This window comes from Panthera tigris, chromosome B3, assembly GCF_018350195.1.
Source record: "Panthera tigris isolate Pti1 chromosome B3, P.tigris_Pti1_mat1.1, whole genome shotgun sequence".
Classification (NCBI taxonomy): Eukaryota; Metazoa; Chordata; class Mammalia; order Carnivora; family Felidae; genus Panthera; species Panthera tigris.
The window spans coordinates 58,237,092-58,255,797 of NC_056665.1; the positions used below are offsets into that span (position 1 = coordinate 58,237,092).

The window sequence follows — 18,706 nt, forward strand, 5'->3', positions numbered from 1 at the left end:
TAAGAAATTCCAAGCCTTTTAGAAGGTCTGCACTAGAAACAGGACAAAGGCCAAATATATATTTCTTATTATAATTCATAATATCACAGGAAGGCAGCTATTAAAAGATGATATTGCTAAAAAGAAAAAAAAAAAGAAATTATGGATTCATTCTTGAACTTACTTGCTGTAGCTGACAGGTCTCATGCCCAGTACCCTTATTAGCCTCCCATGGTTAAATTTTTACAACTAGTTGTTATCCAGCAATATTCTATACTTTGCCAGGCTTAACAAACAAAAAGTATATAGGCAAACTACCCATAGGTGGGACAGCAACCATAAGTTGAAGAATCAAACTATTAAGTTAGAACAAGATTTCTTACAACTTTGGTACTATTGACATTCAGGCGACACTGTTTGATATAATTTTTTGTTGTGGGGTGGTCCTATTCATTGTTAGGATGTTTAGTGGCATCTCTAGCCTCTACCTGCTAGATGCCAGTAGTGTCCCCCAACTCAAGTCATGTCAATCAAAAATGTCTCTAGATGTTGCTAGATGTCCCCAAGGGACAAAGCTGCCCCCAGCTGAAAATCCCTGGATTAGAAACAGAATTTTCCATGTGGTGTTCGTGTTCTCTCTGCTTCCTTTTTTAGAGGACATACTAGGGGATTACTACTGGGGGAGGTCATGCCTATCCTTTTTGGTAATAGACTTAAAGTGTTTCCTATTGGACTGAGATCCTCAGTTCCTCAGGAGCAAATGACCAGAGGCCTCCCTTGGTTTCCTTGCTGCATTGACTTTTTCATGGGGTGGCTCGTTAAAATTTTTTTTAATGTTTATTTGTTTTTGACAGAGAGAGAGACAGAGAGACAGAGCATGAGCGGGGAGGGGCAGAGAGAGAGGGAGACACAGAATCCGAAGCAGGCTCCAGGCTCTGAGCTGTCAGCACAGAGCCCGATGCAGGGCTCAAACCCACAGACAGCGAGATCATGACCTGAGCAGAAGTTGGGCACTCAACCAAATGAGCCACCCGGCACCCCAAGGGTTGGCTCATTAAAAAGATAGTTGATTTCATCAGAACAAGAAAGCAAGAGAAAAAGAGACAATGCAAGCAAGACCAAGTCAGTCTTTTGTAACTTAATCTCTGAAGTGATATCCATCAACTTTGCCTATTCTGTTCATTAGAAGTAATGAACTAGGGCCAGCCCATACTCAGGCAGACTCACTGGGGGCCACTTTAGATGCCTGACTACACTGGGATGCAAGGGAGGTAAAAATTTTTTGAAAGTCTGCATGTCTAAAAAAGGTCTTTTTTCTACTCTCATATTTAATCAATAGTTTAAGCATAGAATTCTAGGTTGAAGGTGATGGGCTGGCTCTCCTCCCCTAACCTACCTGAGGGCGAGCTGCCCTAAGAAGATAGGAAGGGGAGAGCTGGACCTGCAGGGAAGGGACACCTAACTCCTTCACAGCCCCCACTGCACAAGGAAGAGTCAGGCCTGTTCTTCTTCAGGCTCCCCGGGGGGACCTGGCCAGATACAGAAGTAGCTGAAGATTATAGAAGAGCAGACGTAAAAGATAAAACTTAGAAGAGACAACATTTCTGATTATGTGCCAAACACTTGGAGACCCCTACAATCTGCAGAACTAATCCTTATAGGACAAATTTTTATCGTACAAGTTGTCTGAACAATCTGCATTATAAACATAGAAAGTGAATAAAAGAACTGAGTGAAGATGAAATCAGGACATTGAAACATAAAAACAAAAAAAAAAGAGAGAAAAAAATTGATGAACCTTCTGTCCAGGAACAAAACAATAAAGACATACACAGCTATGCCTAGAACCCCAATGCAGGAGGTAAAGAGCTGGATGAAGACATTTTACCTCTCACCCTTGAAGAGAAGGAAAACAATACCTAAAATCTTTATTTGAAATTTTGATTCTTATGTAAACAAAATCTACCTCTGGAAGGACCTGAAGCTGATGAAATCCCATAAACTCTCTATATTCCTGTATCTTTCAAGCATTGCTGAAGTGCAGGATAAATTCTACTGAAGAGGTCTTGAGAAAGCACTTCAAGGCACCAACTAACAAGTTCCATTGAAAAACAGCAAGAGTCAGACACTGGATCTGTGAGTGCTGCACTCAGGAAGAAACCATCAGGCAACTGAGATTCACTTCCCTTTCATGATCACTGGTGGTATGTGGACATAGTAGGGGAACACCCACCTGTTGATGAATCCATACCTGGGAAAAGAATTTGTGGGCTTCCTGCCCTATGAAGATAATGTCTGCCTTAATGAAGATAATTTTGGGTGTGTAATTTCACACTGTAATAACCGTGAAGTGGGGACTAGGGGACTAAATATGGAGTAATGTCAAGGCCAGGAGTACCATATGTCCAGTAGATTTCCATCAAAAATGAAAACTGCTTCAAGACTTTTAAAGAAATAGTCCTAAGCTCTCTACACACTCTGCTCTTCCTGTGCCTTAAATATGTGGTTGGCAAACCAGTGCCTGTTATGGCAGTATCAGTTGCATTGGGAACGATTGAGGAAGTCTGTTCTTTCACCCATCAATCACCACAACTCATATATGACAATGTAATTTCTGTCTTTTCTCAGAACAATGAAGAAAAGAGTAATGACCTGAAGGAAACTTGTCATTCTCAATTGAGAGACAAGCATGGTGTTTTTGAAATTTTTATAGATTTCCTACAAGCACTTGTTTTATGTTTAGATGGTATAGCGACATAAGTATTAGATGGAATAACTGTAACTGGCCGAGAATCTGTCCCTCTGCCATCAACAGATTTTAATTTTATTTTTGTCATTACTGTTCTTAAAAATAGCCTATCTTGGGGCACCTAGGTGGCTCAGGCAGTTAAGCATCCAACTCTTGGTTTTGGCTCAGGTCATGAAATCATGGTTTCAAGCCCCGCAGTGGGCTCTGTGCTGGCAGTGCAGAACCTGCTTGGGATTCTCTGTCTCCCTCTCTCTCTGCTCTGTGCCCCCTGGCCCCCACTCACGCTGTCTCTATCTCTCTCAAAATAAATAAATACTTTAAAAAAAAAAAAGTCCTATCTTTTACAAGAGTCCTTGGACAAAATCCCCACATGACAAATCTTGGATGTTTTCTTTGCAGCTAGCAGCTTCTCTGCAGTTTTGCATTCACTAATAAGGTGATGGAAAACTCTAAAACTTACCACCGATTTTGGCTTGAGGAAGCCATAAATTTGATAACCAACCTGATATTCGAATGAAACTCCCTAAGAAATTCCACAGAGCTCAGCAAGGTAACTTGGAATCTCAACTAACCTCTGAGAATTACTATAAAAGATCCCTAAGTGTTGCAGGACAAGTAATAACAGGACAAGTTATTACTCAGGAACTTAAAGATATATTCTCAGAACAACACCTCAAAGCCTGAAAATGCTTATTTTGGGTATTGTCTGTCATGGGACAGCTCAAATTCAACGTAACAGAGAGCCCCATGCTGACTGACTTGTACAGAAGTGACTTAGCCAATCCTGACACACTCTCAGCCCAGCTTCCCTGTTAGAAAATCACATAGAAACACAGAAGGAAAGAGGTAGAGCTCCCATCCACCACTTAGGAAGCCCTCCATCTGCCTGGCTTCAAGTTTCTTCCTAATGTTTATGCATTGCTGAAAGTCTTGTGTATTCTTCCTGTGATTTGTTTGAGAATGACTGCTGTGAAAACACTCAAAAGCATCTCAAAAGCATTCCTGGGGAACACTTTGACAGAATGAAGGTTAAGGAACTTGGCTTTGCCTAACATAAATGTTTTATATAAAACATTATCTGTATTTAATGGTAGACCCATATATCAATCTCTACACAAACAAGTCAGTGCTACACAAACAAGTCAGAATTGCCTACAGATAATTGATAAACCATAAAAAAATACCTTTAAAAATGCTTAAAAATAGGTTTTCTCCTATGTTTAAAATTTGAAGGCAAAGTTGTAAGGTATATGTAGGCTGTTTAATCACTGAACATCTTTTTCTATGGGCCTCTTACTGAATATATCAGCCACTTGGTTGGTTTGAGCAACCACTATTTTAATGCTCACACCTTGAAGATATATTTGTTCTTCCAGAAGACAGTATTGCAAGTACCATATTTCATTTCTGCATGATCTCCAGTTCTGACACTCTAGGAATGTTTAAAATCATTTTGGATATAACATTTATTATCACTGAAGATGAGTTATCACTTCTTTGAAGGAATAAATTTTTGGGAGGTGTGGGAGGAAAAAATAGATTTTATAAAATGTTACAAAGAAATTTACAACTGACCTTTGACTAGTTGGGTTTTTAAGTATATTGTTAAAGATCTGTAATGTACAGTTAAAGGAATTATCAAGGAAAGAAAAACGGTGAGCTCATTAAACAAGAGTGTCAGTGCAGGTTTTATCTTTGTTAAGTGAACCTAAAGGAACAAGTTACAGTTGAAGTTCAGATGGAAGTGACTGCCATTCTTGTTCCATATCTGGTTGTTGTATTTGTTATTTTATTGAGTGTACACCTTTCTGAGTCTTAAGCTTTTAATCAGGTATATGTTAAACACTTCTGTTTCATGATCAAACCAGAATCAGAGGCCATGGATACTGACAATTGGTATATCTATTTTCTTCTGTCTTTTTCTGTGACTGTATCTACTTCCTCATCTTGATCTGGAAAACTTACAAAAATAAGGGGCTTGTGGTTTATCTAGGAATAATGCAGAAAATATGGCTATTATTTTTAGTGAGGAAAGTCAATTTTATTTCAATCTAAATAATAAGTGAATTTTAATTTCATCTTATTTCAGTGAAATAAGCTTATTTCAATCTAAATAAAATATGGGGTTTTTTTTTCAAATTTGTTTTAAAGAAAACATTATTCCCAGATGGGTTCACTGGTGAAATCTACCAAACATTTAAGGAAGAAATCACACCAATTCTCCATAATCTCATCCTAAAAATAGAAGCAGAAGGAACACTTCCTAACTGATTCTAAGAGGCCAGAATTACCATGATACCAAAACCAAAGACATTACAAGAAAAAGAAACTATAGACAGACTCTCATGAATATAGATGCTAGAATATTTAACAAAATATTAGTAAACCAAATCCAATAATGTATAAAGAGAATTATATGCCATGAACAAGTGGGATTTATCCCAGGTATGCAAAGTTGGTATAAGATTTGAAAATCAATTAATGTAATCCATTACATCAATAGGTTAAAAAACTAACATGATCATATCAATAGATGCAGAAAAAGTATTTGACAAAATCCCACTCCCATTCTTCATAAAATCTATCAGAAAACTAGGAATAGAGGGAAGCTTCCTCAACTTGATAACAACTAACATCATACTTAATGGTGAGAACTAGAAGATTTCCCACTAAGATTGGGAACATGGCAAGGATGTCCCTTTCCACCTTGGCAGGGTGGAACATCACTCTGGAAGTCCTTGCTAATGCAATAGGGCAAGAAAAGGAAATAGAAGGTAAACAAATTGGGAAGGAGGAAATAAAACTGTCTTTGTTCACAAATGAAGTGATTGTCTATGTAGCAAATCTGAAAAAATCAACAGAAAAACTCCTATAATTGCTGTAACTATTAAGCAATTATAGCAAAGATGCAGGATAAAAGATTAATACAAAAGCCAATCCCTTCTCAATTTACCAACAATGAAGTGGAATTTGAAATAAAGCAAGGTTCTAAATGGCTACACAATCATCCCAATGTCATTTATTTACTAATTCTTTTCCACATTGATTTCAAATGATGCCTGCATCATACAAAAAATTCCCATATATATTTTCAATTTTTAGACTCTCAAATACTATTTCATTTAAGTGTAGATTTCTGCATAATATACCAAACTGTTTTTACCATTGTAATTTGAAGATTAAATATCTAATTGGGTCAGTGTATTAGTAATTATTCCTGCATAGCAAATTACCCCAAAATGTAGCATCTTAAAACAACATTTATTATTTTCAACAATTTCTAGAGTCCAGGAATCTGGTAGCAGCTTAGCTGAGTAGTTTTGGCTGTCTCTTACAAGACTGCCGTAGAGGTGCTGGCTGGGGCTGCAGTCATTTCAAGTCTTGACTGGGGTTGAAGAACCCACTACTAAGGCCACTGACATTGTTGACAGACATTAGTTCCTCACTTAATGTTGGCCAGAGGTTTTAGTTCCTTGTGATGTAGGACTCTCCATAGGGCTGCACACAACATGGCAACTTGCTTCCTCCAGGGGAGAGACTGGGGAGCAGGAGGATGCCCAAGATGGCAGCCACAGTCTTTTATAACCCAATCTTGAAAATGACATACCATTACTTTCGTCATATGCTACTGGTCAGACCAACCCTGGTTTAATAGGTTTTCAGATTTAACAAATAAAAATATAGTACTCCCAGTTCAACTTGATTTTCAGATAAAAACCAAGACTTTTTATTATACCTATGTCGCATGCAATATTGAAGATACACTTATACTAAAAAATATGCATTGCTTGTCTGAAACTCAAATTTAGTTGGGCATTCTATATTTTATCTGTCAACCTTACCCTGGTACAGTGTGGGAGGGGACAACATGAGGGTGTGAAAACCAGAAGACAGACAGAGATCATTAGAATCCATCTTGGAGCTGGCTACCAGAGCTAAGTCTTCCCTTATAAGTCTTTTTTTTTTTTTTTTTCTGATCAGTTTCATGTAATTACTCTTCTAGTTGAACTGAAAATTAAGTTACCAAAAAAAAAAGTGCAGTTATAGTTTTGGGGGGATTTCACTGAATCCATAGATCAAGGCAGTAAAAATAGACATATTTATAGCATGAAGTCTCCTGATCAAGACTTTCTACATCCTTGGGGCACCTCAGTGGCTCAGTGGGTTGAGCATCAGACTTCAGCCCCGGTCATGATCTCATGGTTCACAGAGCTTACTTTGGATCCTCTGTCCCTCTCTCTCTCTGCCCCTCCCCAGCTGGTGCTCTCGATCTCAAAAATAAGCATTTAAAAAAAAAAGACATTTTACAGGCTCTACTAAGTTTTATATTTTTATTCATCTAGATTCTGTATATTTCCTATTAGGGTTTGCTGGTATTGCTGTTTTGATTTGAGATTGTAATAATTTTACCTATAATATTTTGAACAGATTGTGGTTTAAATATAAAAATGCTACTGATTGTTACACATTTATTTTCTAAGGTTGCCTTAGTGAATACTCCTCTTATTTCTTCTTTTTAAAGTTTATTTTGAGAAAGAGAGAGAGAAAGAGTGAGCATGCACAGGCGGCAGCGAAAGAGAGAGACTCACAAGTAGACTGCGCGCTGTCAATTAAGAGCCCAGGCAGGGGCTTGAACTCACAAACTGTGAGATCATGATCTGAGCCGAAATCAAGAGTTGGACGCTCAACCAACTGAGCCACCCAGGCGCCCCAAATACTCTTTAATTCTAATAACTTTTAAGTTGATTCCCTTAGGTTTTCCGGTATATTGTGTCATCTGCAAATAATAATAATTTGCCACCTCCTTTTTAATGTTTAAACCTCTTATTTTGTTCTTTTGATTGATTACACTATAAAGCAGTTATCACTTTTATGAGAAAAATTTAGGACTAGGAAGTCTTCTGAATTGGGTAAAGTAATATATCGGAAAACTATTCTACACATTTTATTATTTAAATTGAGATATAAATGTGCTATGCTGTTTCCAAACTACCTTCCCCAAATGCTTAGAACCAAAACTTGCGACATTAAAAGCTTCCCAGAATTTTTGTTTGTTTAAATATCCCATATCTGCATTGCAACAGAGTCTGCCTTCCAGACAGTATCCTGACTTTTTCCTTACTTAACTTTTCAGGCAAAATGTTCAAGGAGGACTTTTCACAGTACTTTAGACATGTCACTTCCCAAAGAATTTACTACATAATAAGCTTTGGATCCGAATCACACTTGTAAAGATAAATAAGAGCAGAGTCCTTTGAAAATCCAGAATATAGGCCACAGCACAAAAACAACATAACCTAAGAGGAGAAGGAAAGACAAGGAAATGAGAGACTCAGCTCTCAGGGGAATGCTACATCCTTTGCCAGGCATTGGCTCCCATTCTTTATTTTTGGCTCCCATCCTTAACAAGAGTTGTTAACAATCTCTTGAGCATTGGGAGTGTCAGGTTTCTTTCCCATGAACCACTTAGGAGTAGCAGTCTGGTGGAAAGGGGAAGCTACAGGACTTGTCTTTTTTTTTTTTTTTTTTTTTTTAGTGTTTATTTACTTTTGAGAGAGAGAGACAGACAGAGCGTGAGCAGGGGGAGGGGGAGGGGCAGAGAGAGAGGGAGACACAGAATCTGAAGCAGGCTCCAGACTCCAGGCTGTCAGCACAGAGCCCTGACGTGGGGCTCGAATTCACGAAAGATGAGATCATGACCTGAGCCAAAGTTGGATGCTTAACTGACTGAGCCACAGGCACCCCGCTACAAGACTTGTCTTGACTTCATGTCGCTTCTGCATAGTAAGCACGCTGTTTTTACTTAGATTGCATGCTACACAACGATAAAAATAACATGTTTTCTAAATATGCTTTTATTTGTAATTCATAAACATTTTTCTTTTTATGTATTAATTATGATTCTGGAGGAGGGTTGCAAGGTTTATGAAAATTGGTGGGGGGAGCTAAAGCTCTCCTAGGCTACTCCTTTGTGTTACCAAGACTATAAAATAGCACTCTTCTTTTTTTTTGTTTGTTTATTTTAAGAGAGAGAGAGAGAGCACACACATAAGCAGGGGAAGGGCAGAGAGAAAGGGAGAGAGAGAATATCCCAAGCAGGCTCTATGCTGTCAGCACAGAGTCCCACATGGGGCTTGATCCCACAAACCCTGAGCCAAGAATCAAGAGTTGGACACTTCACCAACTGAGCCATCCACGCGCCCTTATAATAGCACTGTTCTAAACTGTATACAAGTATGAAGCTTAAAAAGATATAATTCTCACTTTCAAAAAAGCACAGTCCAAAGGTGCAAGCAAATAGGTACAGAGAAAATGCAGAGTGAACAAAGAAGGTGAGTGAGGTAACTGAGGATTATAAGTACAGTACAGAATACTCAACTTCTTAGGTGCAAATGAAAACATTGATATCGAGATCTAAGATTGATTTTTAAGCTCTGCCTTAACTCTGTGTTGATGATGGCAAAATATTCCTGTGCAGTGGAGGATAAGAAAAAGGAAGGAGATGTGCTTTTTTCTAACATAACCCAGTGACACGATCCTAAGCCATGATGAGCCTGGAGAAGCACCCACTCCCACAGTTTATTATGTAACAGCTTTTTGGGAAATAGGTAATAGGAGGTATTTTGAGTCCTATGGAGAGTTCAACTAAGGTCTGAAAACTGGAAAATGATCCAGATGGAGTGGCTTCAATCCAACACGTATTTATTGAGTACATCTGTATCAGGCACTATGTTGGGGACAAGACATGGTCTCTATCTTCCAGTCAAGGGAAGAAGTTTTCACCTCTGTCATCTCAGAATCACACTCAGGATCTTACCTGCACATAGCAACCTGAGAGGATCCATCAAAATAAGTGGTCTTGCATTTCTAGAAGCTTCTTGTCCTTAAGATGTGTCCTCCATCTGAACAGAATACAAAAAACAAAACGTAAAATGTGCTGCCTTGTTCTCCTTAACTCTCAAATACCCAGCCCGGGGTGGGGGAGGGACCACTAAAAATTTAAGCTGATTTTGCTATGCTCCATAGAAGGAAAGAGTTAACAGCAATTTTTAACTTAATGAATGCCAAGTGTGAACTAATTTGAACCAAATATGCCAGTCCAAGCCATTCTGTTGGGCAGTAGATTGGAGCAAACTCCATCGTAGCCTGGTTAAGTGACGTCCACCAGAACCCAAATGCCTGGGGAGGAGCAAATTAATTAACATTCTACACTGAACTCTTGATTCTTATCCATCATCCTGTCCTCCAAAACTTCTCTCCCTGCAAGTCTGCACCCAAGAAAATGTCAACCTGTGCACCCAGCCACTTGCTCAATCCAGAGACGTTAATGCATCTGCTCTCTGACCTCCCACATCCAAGTCCTATCAATTCTACCTCCAACATATCTTGAATCCATCTTCTTTTCTTTCTCCTAACACCATCCTAATCCAAGTCATCTATATCTCCCACCTACAAAACTGGTGTTACTTCCACCTTGACCTCTATCAAATTCCTCCGCTAGAGATGTGATTTGATTTAACTTGTTTTTTGGATATTTCTCCTCTCAGAATGTAAGCTCCATGAAGACGAAGACAATGTCTGATTTTCTCCCCTGGGTTATTGCTAATGCCTAGCATATAGTAGGTGTCAATAAAACTTGTTGAGGGGCACTTGGGTGGCTCAGTCGGTTGAGCATTTGACTCTTGATTTCAGCTCAAGTCATGATCCCAGGGTCATGGGATCAAGCCCCCAATAGGGCTGGGTGCTGAGCGTGGAGCCTGTTTAAGATTCTCTCTCTTTCCTTCTGCCCCTCTTCCCTGATTGTGTGCTCTCGCTCTCTCTCTCAAATAAAAATTTAAAAATAAATAAAAATAAAACTTGTTGAGAGAATGAACGCATGAATGTTTTGTAGAATCCCTTCATGACAGAAGTCCTCTTCTCTAAAACAGTTACAGCTCAGAGTCCATTCTCTTAAAAGTCTTTTTTCCCATCAGAGCCTCATGGAACCAATTCTTCAGAGAACTGAATCATTTTTCTTCTTTCAGGCTGATTGTATGGTGACCTTTTAGCAGAGCCTTTTAGGAAGAAATCAGAGTAAGAGCTCTGATAGAGCATGACTAAGGAAATAACCCAGGCTCTTTTCTAAAGCTTTGGAAAGAAGCAGAGAAATTTTATAGACAAAAACACCCTCATAGAAATAGAGCCTTTGAGACAATACTGCCATCTGGTGGCAATAATCTTAATCTGCAGGCAGCCAAAAGAACTGCTTTGCCTTTGTCTAAAGTTTTCTGAAATTTTACAACCATGGTTTGTTTTTGTTTTTGTTTTTGTTTTCTGGTGTTTCTCATTTTGTTTTATTTTATTTTATTTTATTTTATTTTATTTTATTTTATTTTATTTTTATTTTATTTTATTTATTTTCAATATATGAAGTTTATTGTCAAATTGGTTTCCATACAACACCCAGTGCTCATCCCAAAAGGTGCCCTCCTCCATACCCATCACCCACCCTTCCCTCCCTCCCACCCCCCATCAACCCTCAGTTTGTTCTCAGTTTTTAAGAGTCTCTTATGCTTTGGCTCTCTTCCACTCTAACCTCTTTTTTTTTTCCTTCCCCTCCCCCATGGGTTTCTATTAAGTTTCTCAGGATCCACATAAGAGTGAAACCATATGGTATCTTTCTCTGTATGGCTTATTTCACTTAGCATCACACTCTCCTACAACCATGGTTTTAACCCTGGTATGAATCTCCTTTGATCCATCACAACTTCTATTCTGGAAATTTATGCCTTCAAGTTCTGGGAAATTTCCTTGAATTATTTCTTTGATGTTTTTCTCCTCACCATTTTCCCTGTTCTTGTTTTGTTTGGAATTCCTGTAACTTGGATATTAAATCTCCAGAATTGATCTTTTTTATCTTTCTTATCCTTTTTCTTCCACTTTCCTATGTGTTTTCTTGTAGGTTTTTCTTTTTTTTCTTTTTTAGTGTTTATTTTTGAGAGAGAGAGAGCAAGAAATAGAGACAGAGCACGAGTGGGTAAGGAGCAGAGAGACAGAGGGAGGCACAGAATCTGAAGGAGGCTCCAGGCTCTGAGCTGTCAGCACAGAGCCTGATGCAGGGCTCAAACTTACAAGCAGTGAGATCATGACCTGAGCAGAAGTTGGACACTAAACCGACTGAGCCACCCAGGTGCTCCTGTACTACTTTTTAAGAAGTGATGATTTAGGCTCCAAAAAAGTATTGCTGAAAATTCTGTTGATAAAATTAAACTTGAGTTTATTCCTACTGAGGGAGGGCACTAACTGGACAGTCTACTAGTAGCCTCTCAGAGGGGGAAGAGCAAAGTTGAGATATTTGTGAGGTTCCGAAGACTGGTTTAAGGCGGGTCTTTCAACGCTACCACTTGATTAGGATTGAACAAAGATAATAGTTAGGGATGGAGGACACAGCAGGGATTTTGAGATGGGATCAGAGTCTTGAGGGATAAACTGTCACCTGATGCTACAGGTTAGCTAACCCGTTTGGTGTTCATTTAAATGGGCTTCCTGGGCAAGGAAATTCCCAGAACAAAGTTATTTCTATCTTTATTGCCCTGTGAAAGGGTTTCTTGTAATAGTAAAGTTCTGTTGGCGACAAGATTGAAACAGAAGTTTTATAAATGTAAACAGTAAGTTGTGTTAGCCTAGCCGGTTTCAGTTCTGAGGGGTCTCCTCACCTTGCATTTTCCTTACTTTTTGTTGACTTTTTCGCTGCTACTATATTATTTTCAATTTTACAAACATATTTTTTTCTTCTGAATGTTCCTTTTGAATATGTTCTTTCCTTTGTGGGACAAGGATATCTACAAGGATAGACAATAGGGTTTCTTAAACAAGTTTTCCTACCAACTTCACTGCCTCTAGTTTCTCTGTGTTCTTTTTTGTTCATTTTGGTCTCTTGCATGCTGCAGGCTTTCCTTGATTGCCTGAGGGTAAGCCTTGGCTATTTAAGAGAGGAAGACCAATAGCAGGGGTGAGGCAGGATAGGAGGGTGGGTTGGTCAGTGTAGGATGATCTTATTAGGATTGCAGGATTTTGCCCTTCTGGGCCTACCAAATTTCCCCAGTGAGGAAATCATCCAATCACCTGTGGACGGAGGCAGGAATGGAGTAAGCCTGGCTGCCAGCACTCTCAGAGCTGAGATGAAGAGGAGACTGATATGTCTCACCATCTAATGCTGACTTCCACGTAATTCCCATTTTCAGTACAGTATCCCTGTCCTCAGCTACCCCTCATATTTTTTCTCACTCACACTCCTCCTTTCAGAGGTACCTAGTACCTCTAATGCCTAAGCTGTCCTGTGGGTTCTGAGAGTTGGCTTGCTCTGGCTTCCCTACTAACAGCTTAGTGAGTTTCTACTCTGCAAAGTCAGGTCCCACACTTCTTCCTGCTTTACGGCTTCCAAAATGTGGTTGCTGTCATCTGTTCACCAAAAACTTATGCATTTTGAGCTTACTGTCTTTTTAGAGGACTTTGGATAAGCAGCAGAGTTAAATAAATGTGTTCATTTGATCACATTTAAGTAGGAGTCTGCATTATATTCCTAAGGCCCCCTCTAATTCTGAATTCTCCTATTTTAAGTGCATTTTCATTGAAGCAAGAGTAACATAGTTGGGAATGATAACTGAAACAAGTACCACTCAGGAATCTCATATCCAAATTGATTAGGAGAAGACAGATAATTTTTCTTTTCAGTAATCAATCTGGGGAGGCTCAAAGGCAAAATTTGAGGAACTATTTATATGATAAGAAATGCACATCTTGGGGTGCCTGGCTGGCTCAGTTGGTTAAATGTCTGACTTCAGCTCAGGTCCTGATCTCACAGTTTTGTGAGTTCGAGACCCGTGTTGGGCTCTGTGCCGACAGCTGAGAGCCTGGAGCCTGCTTCAGATTCTGTGTCTCCCTCTCTCTGCCCTTCCCCTGCTTGCTCTCTCTCTCAAGAATAAACATTAAAAAAATTTTTTTAAATGCACATTTTGACACAGAGTAGATGAAATAATCTTTTAATAACTGAACCTGAAACCTTATTATACATTTTAAGAGGAGCAGGGGTGGAAGAGAAGTTGAGGAGGTCTGCAGTCTCGTTCTTGATCCAGAGTGCAATAGCAACCTACCATCAGGCTTTAGGTAGTGAGATAGTAGGAGAAAGGCAGTGAAAGGAAAGATGTAGGAAACTTTGGTATCAGCTGGAAAGATAACTGAAGGAGGAAGAGACAATACCCAAAAAACAAGGGTTTTTTGTTTTTGTTTTTGTTTTTGTTTTTTAAGAAACAGGAAAGTCAGTCTTCTAAAATTCATAGAGAATAGCATGGAGCCTGATTAGCCAAAACAATACTGAGACACAAGAACAAAGAACAAAGTTGGAGGACTCCCCTCCCAATTTCAAAACTTCCTACGTGGCTACAGTAATCTAAAAACTGTGTGGTACTGGCATAAGGACAGACAAAAAGACCAATGAAATGTAACTGAGAATCCAGAGATAAACCCATACATTTATGGCCAGTTGATTTTCAACAAGGATGCCAAGACCATTCAATGAGGAAAGAATAGTTATCCATACTGCTACCTCATACAATATACAAAAATTAACTAAAAATGGATCAACAACCTAAATGTAAAACTCTTAGGAAAAAACATATGGGTAAATCTTCACAACTTTGGATTCTGAATGGATTCTTAGATAGGACATCAAAAGCACAAGCAAGAAAAAAAGATAAATTAGACTTCATCAAAATTAAGGACATTATCAGAAAAATGCAAAGATAGGCCCTAATAGATCTAAAGAATCAGGCCTATCTCATGCCTTAAAGACCTACCTTGGAGGCATTGTATCCCATAGGGACATTAGGTCTCCTTCAGGATTTCATTACAAAGTACATGATTCACCTCTTTACAAAAATAAATACAAGTAGAGAGAGAGAGAGAGAGAGAGAGAGAGAGAGAGAGAGAAATAAAAGAAAGAGAAAGAAAGAAAGACAGACAAATGTTAAAAGATGACCCGCAGGATAGGAGAAAAGTATTTGCAAATCACATATCTGATAAAGGCTCTAGTGTTCAGAATATATTAAGAACTGTTACAACTCAACCACAAAAAGATAAGCAACCAAAAGTAAAAATGTGCCAAGAACTTGAATAAACATTTCTTCAAAGACGTTATACCAATGGCCAGCAAGCACAGGAAAAGATGCTCAGCATCTTTGATCATTACGGAAATGCAAATGAAAACCACAATGAAATACCACTCTAAGCCCACTAGTGTGACTATTTTTAAAATAGAAAATAAGTGTTGACGAGGATCAGGAGAAATTAGAACCCTTGTGCGCTGCGGGTAGAAATGTAAATAGGGCAACTGCTATGAAAAACACTTTGAGGGTTCCTCAAAAAGTTAAGCATAGATTTACCATATGACCCAGCAATCCCACTCTTATGTATATACCCAGAAGTGAAAACAGGGGCTCAAACAAGTAGACGTACATACATTTTTTCATACTAGCATTACTCACAACAGCCAAAAGGTGGAATCAGTCCAGATGTCCTTTATATATATACACACACATACATATATGGTGGAATTTTACTTGGTCATAAAAAGGAATGAAGTACTGATACATTCTACAATGTGGAGGAACCTCAAAAACACTAGGCTTGGGGCGCCTAGGTGGCTCAGTCAGTTAAGCATCCAACTCTTGATTTCAGCTCAGGTCATGATCTCATGGTCTGTGAGTTCAGGTCCCACATTGGACTCCACGCTAACAGTACAGAACCTGCTTGAGATTCTTTCTTTCTCCTCCACCACTCTCTCTCTCTCTCAAAAATAAACAAACATTAAAAAAAAAAAAAAACCACTAGGCTTAGTTACTGGAAGAAACCCAACCCTAAACACCACTTACTATATGATTTTCCTTACATGAAATATCCAGAACAGGTAAATCTATAAAGACAGAAAGTAATTTTGTAGTAGCTAGAGACTTGGGATAGGGAAGAGTGAGGAGCAACCATGGGTACAGAGTTTTCTTTGGGGATAACGAAAAGGTTTTGGAACTTGATAGAGATGGTGATTTAACACCATGAATGTTCTAAGTATCAGTGAATTATATATTTAAAATGGTTAATTTTGTTATGTGAATCTCATCTCAATTATTTTTTAATGTTTTGTTTATTTTTGAGAGAGAGCATAAGCAGGGGAGGAGCAGAGAGGGGAACAGAAGATCCCAAGTGGGCTCTGTGCTGACAGCAGTCATGAACTGTGAGATCATGACCTGAGCCGAAGTCAGAGGCTCAACCAACTGAGCCACCCAGGCCCCCTCTCACCTCAATTTTTTAAAAAATTGAATGGAGATGCTGAAGGACCCATCAAAAAAGCCTTAGCAAGACAAAAAGACCAAAAAACAAACAAACAAAAAAAGTGAAACAAATACAAATATAAAGCAAAAACAAAACAAGAAGGCATAAAACAGAATTTCTCCTTGTAAACAATGATGGATGTGAACATTCTTAGCTCAAAAAAAAGGGGACAGAGTATACATAATCATAAAAGAAGCAAATGAGAGAATTTTCTAATTAGCAGAGCTCTGGGAATGCTGGTTGGATAGGTGAGATATCTAATTATCATTTTAAGTTCATTAAGATACTAAAGGGCAATAAACCTAAGTGGGATAGAGATAGGGAAGAACCCCTGCTTTTCTGAGAACTTAAGAATTTGAAGGAGATAGCTCAGATTGGTTTGAAATTGGATACAGAGTAGACTAGAAAAGAAAAACGATTGCACTAAGGATCAGGACTTACAGAGATATAATGTAAGACAGGAAGATAGTGAATACCTAACAGAGACTATTAAAGCTTTAAGAAATACACCATCTAAGTAATTTGAGAGGAAACCTGAATTGTATCACAATTATACATATGTGTATACAATGCACAGCATATACATATACTGTAGTACATGTGTTTTCAAGCTCCAGGAGTTGAACTGCAAGAGACAGGAAAATCTGAGGATTAATTAAGCTGTAATCTAACATCTTATTCTCAGGAAATAGTATCAAAAGGTTAGGGTAATGAGTGTATAAAGGTATGCATATGAATGTTCATTGCAGCATTGATAATCTTAGCAAAATAACTGATTCAAAGTAAACATTCACTAGTATGGGAATGGATAATTTATGGTAACCATACAATGAAATATTATGAAGACATTAAAAAGGGTGAGGTAGATTTTTATATATCGGTTTAGAAAGAGGTCTAAAACATAATGAAGCGGGGGGAAAGGAGATTGTAAAGCAATATATGGAGGTTTCCATTTTTGTGAAACCAAAGAAAACAAAAAGCCCCAAGGAATAAAATTCTATATATGTCTGTGTTAGCCTAGAAAAAAAATCTAGAGGACTGCACACCCAACTGTAAACAGTAGTTACCTCAGGTGGTAATGGCTGGGAGACTGTACTTAACATAAGTAAAGTCCTTAGAACAGTGTCTGGCCCATAGTTGGTGTTCATTATGTGTTAACCACTATCATTTTTCTTTTATATAGTTTGATACTGAATTACTAAAAGGGATTATTTTTGTAATGAAAAAAAAAAAAACCAATGTTCACAGAATGACAGAAAAACAAATGGTCAAAAACATATGAAAAGATGCCCAGTCTCATTAAGAATCAAGAAAATACAAGTTAAAATAACAGTATCAGGGCACCTGGGTGACTTAATCATTTAAGCATCCAACTCTTGATTTCAGCTCAGGTCATGATCTCACAGTTTGTGCGATTAAGGCCTGCATTGGGCTCTGTGCTGACAATGCAGAACCTGCTTGGGATTTTCTCTCTCTCCCTCTCTCTCTCTCTCTCTCTCTCTCTCTCTCTCCTCCCTCCCTCCCCCACTCATGCACGCTCTCTGTCAAAATAAAGAAATAAACATTTAAAAAATAACAGTATTGGGGTGTCTGGGTGGCTCAGTTGGTTGAGTGTCCAACTTTGGCTCAGGTCATGATCTCACAGGTCGTGAGTTTGGGCCCTGCATTGGGCTCTGTGCTGACAGGTTAGAGCCTGGAGCCTGCTTCAAATTCTGTGTCTCCCTCTCTTTCTGCCCCTCCCCAGTTCATGCTCATGTGTGTGTGCTCTCTCTCTCAAAAGTAAATAAACATTAAAAAAAGAATAACAGTATCATTTCCTGCCCATCAGATTGGCAAAAAAGGAAAAGGTTTATAACATCCATTTTGGTGAAAATTTGACTAAACCAGCATTATCGCACACAAGAATATCAATTTGCATCATACCTACCAAAGTTTAAAATATGTATATCCTGTGATCCAGCAATTTCACTTATAGATATCAAACCTAAAGATATAGTTGCCATACATACAAAGTGATATGCATAAGGATATTCACTGCTTAGCAGTGAAAAACTGTAAATAGGCTAATGTCCACCAGTGAAATGAAGGCAAATGGAATTATGCAATCATTTAAAAAAGATCTCTATATATCAACATGGAAAATTCTCTAAGAAGTGAAAAAAGTTAGTATCATATCTGTGCCAGTCATCAGTTATTGTCCCTCGACTCCAAATCTATCCTTCATTGCCCTGTTTTGTGATACTAGATAATTTCATTTTTCCTTTGCCAGCTGATGGTTTTAAGCTGTATCACTAGGGGGTGCTAGAGGGACACTGCAGGAAGAAGGGGGATTCTCTTCCTGGTTCCTGGATGCTTTCCTTGTTTTTGTTTTTTCCTTTGTATTAGAAGAACGCCCAGTGATGCCTGCCTACCATCAAGTTTCAACAGCACGACAATCAGGCAGCTTCCCAGTGAGTTTCAACAGAATTCTTGTGACTTCGCATTTAATTCTGCCAGCATTAACCTTGTGAGCAGTTTCCTGGAATCTCAGTGGTTTTCTGGAGAGTTTGTCAGCACTCCAACTCAGCAGTCCAGCCCACAGTTTCCTGCATTCCAGTCTCAATGCGCAGCAATTCA

General features: G+C 38.6%; 1 pseudogene; it reads left to right on the forward strand.

Moving 5' to 3' along the window:
* The first annotated feature begins 440 nt into the window (after positions 1 to 440).
* On the forward strand, positions 441 to 2,795 carry LOC102968957 (annotated as a pseudogene).
* Positions 2,796 to 18,706: the final 15,911 nt, after the last annotated feature.